The sequence below is a fragment of the Heptranchias perlo genome, unplaced genomic scaffold, assembly GCF_035084215.1.
Source record: "Heptranchias perlo isolate sHepPer1 unplaced genomic scaffold, sHepPer1.hap1 HAP1_SCAFFOLD_280, whole genome shotgun sequence".
Taxonomy (NCBI): domain Eukaryota; kingdom Metazoa; phylum Chordata; class Chondrichthyes; order Hexanchiformes; family Hexanchidae; genus Heptranchias; species Heptranchias perlo.
In genome coordinates, this window is record NW_027139292.1 from 128,197 (window position 1) to 130,570 (window position 2,374).

Consider the following 2,374-nt stretch of genomic DNA (forward strand, 5'->3'; position numbering starts at 1 on the left):
TCTGGTATTTATGCCTGTCTCTGTATACAGGTATCAGTTACAACATTCCCTGGTATTTACACCTCTCTCTGTATTCAGGTATCAGTTACAACATTCTCTGACATTTACGCCTGTCTCTGTATACAGGTATCAGTTACATCATTCTCTGGTATTTACACCTCTCTCTGTGTACAGGTATGAGTCACAACATTCTCTGGTATTTACACCTCTCTCTGTACACAGGTATCAGTTACAACATTCTCTGGTATTTACACCTCTCTCTGTACACAGGTATCAGTTACAACATTCTCTGGCATTTACGCCTGTCTCTGTGTACAGGTATCAGTTCCAACATTCTCTGGTATTTGCACCACTCTCTGTATACAGGTATCAGTTACAACATTCTCTGGTATTTACACCTCTCTCTGTATTCAGGTATCAGTTACAACATTCTCTGGTATTTACGCCTGTCTCTGTGTACAGGTATCAGTTACAACATTCTCTGGTATTTACACCTCTCTCTTTATACAGGTATCAGTTACAACATTCTCTGGTATTTACACCTCTCTCTGTATTCAGGTATCATTTACAACATTCTCTGGTATTTGCACCTCTCTCTGTATACAGCTATCAGTTACAACATTCCCTGGTATTTACACCATTCTCTGTATACAGGTATCAGTTACAACATTCCCTGGTATTTACACCATTCTCTGTATACAGGTATCAGTTACAACATTCTCTGGTATTTACACCTCTCTCTGTATACAGCTATCAGTTACAACATTCTCTGGTATTTACACCACTGTCTGTACACAGGTATCAGTTGCAATATTCCCTGGTCTTTACACCTCTCTCTGTGTACAGGTATGAGTTACAACATTCTCTGGTATGTTCACCCCTCTCTGTACACAGGTATCAGTTACAACATTCACTGGTATTTACACCATTCTCTGTATACAGGTATCAGTTACACCATTCTCTGGTATTTACACCTCTCTCTGTGTACAGGTATCAGTTACAACATTCTCTGGTATTTAAACCTCTCTCTGTGTACAGGTATCAGTTACAACATTCTCTGGTATTTAAACCTCTCTCTGTATACAGGTATCAGTTGCAACATTCCCTGGTATTTGCACCTCTCTCTGTATTCAGGTATCAGTTACAACAATCTCTGGTATTTTTCACCTCTCTCTGTGGACAGGTATCAGTTACAACATTCTCTGGTATTTACACCTCTCTCTGTATACAGGTATCAGTTACAACATTCTCTGGTATTTTTCACCTCTCTCTGTGGACAGGTATCAGTTGCAACATTCCCTGGTATTTACACCTCTCTCTGTGTACAGGTATCAATTACAACATTCTCTGGTATTTACACCTCTCTCTGTGTACAGGTATCAGTTACAACATTCTCTGGTATTTACACCTCTCTCTGTGTACAGGTATCAGTTACAACATTCTCTGGTATTTTTCACCTCTCTCTGTGGACAGGTATCAGTTGCAACATTCCCTGGTATTTACACCTCTCTCTGTGTACAGGTATCAATTACAACATTCTCTGGTATTTACACCTCTCTCTGTGCACAGGTATCAATTACAACATTCTCTGGTATTTACACCTCTCTCTGTGTACAGGTATCAATTACAACATTCTCTGGTATTTACACCTCTCTCTGTGTACAGGTATCAGTTACAACATTCTCTGGTATTTTTCACCTCTCTCTGTGGACAGGTATCAGTTACAACATTCTCTGGTATTTACACGACCCTCTGTTTTCAGGTATCAGTTACAACATTCTCTGGTATTGACACCACTCTCTGTATACAGGTATCAGTTAGAACATTCACTGACATTTACGCCTGTCTCTGTGTACAGGTATCAAATACAACATTCCCTGGTATTTACGACTGTCTCTGCATACAGGTATCAGTTACAACATTCTATGGTATTTGCACGTCTCTCTGTATACAGGTATCAGTTACAAAATTCTCTGGTATTTGCACGTCTCTCTGTATACAGGTATCTGTTACAACATTCCCTGGTATTTACACCTCTCTCTGTGTACAGGTATCAGTGACAACATTCTCTGGTATTTACACCTCTCTCTGTGTACAGGCATCAGTTACAACATTCTCTGGTATTTACACCTCTCTCTGTATTCAAGTATCAGTTACAACATTCCCTGGTATTTACACCTCTCTCTGTATACAGGTATCAGTTACAACATTCCCTGGTATTTACACCTCTCTCTGTGTACAGGCATCAGTTACAACATTCTCTGGTATTTACGCCTTTCTCTGTATACAGGTATCAGTTGCAACATTCTCTGGTATTTACACCTCTCTCTGTATTCAGGTATCAGTTACAATGTTCTCTGGTATTTACACCTCT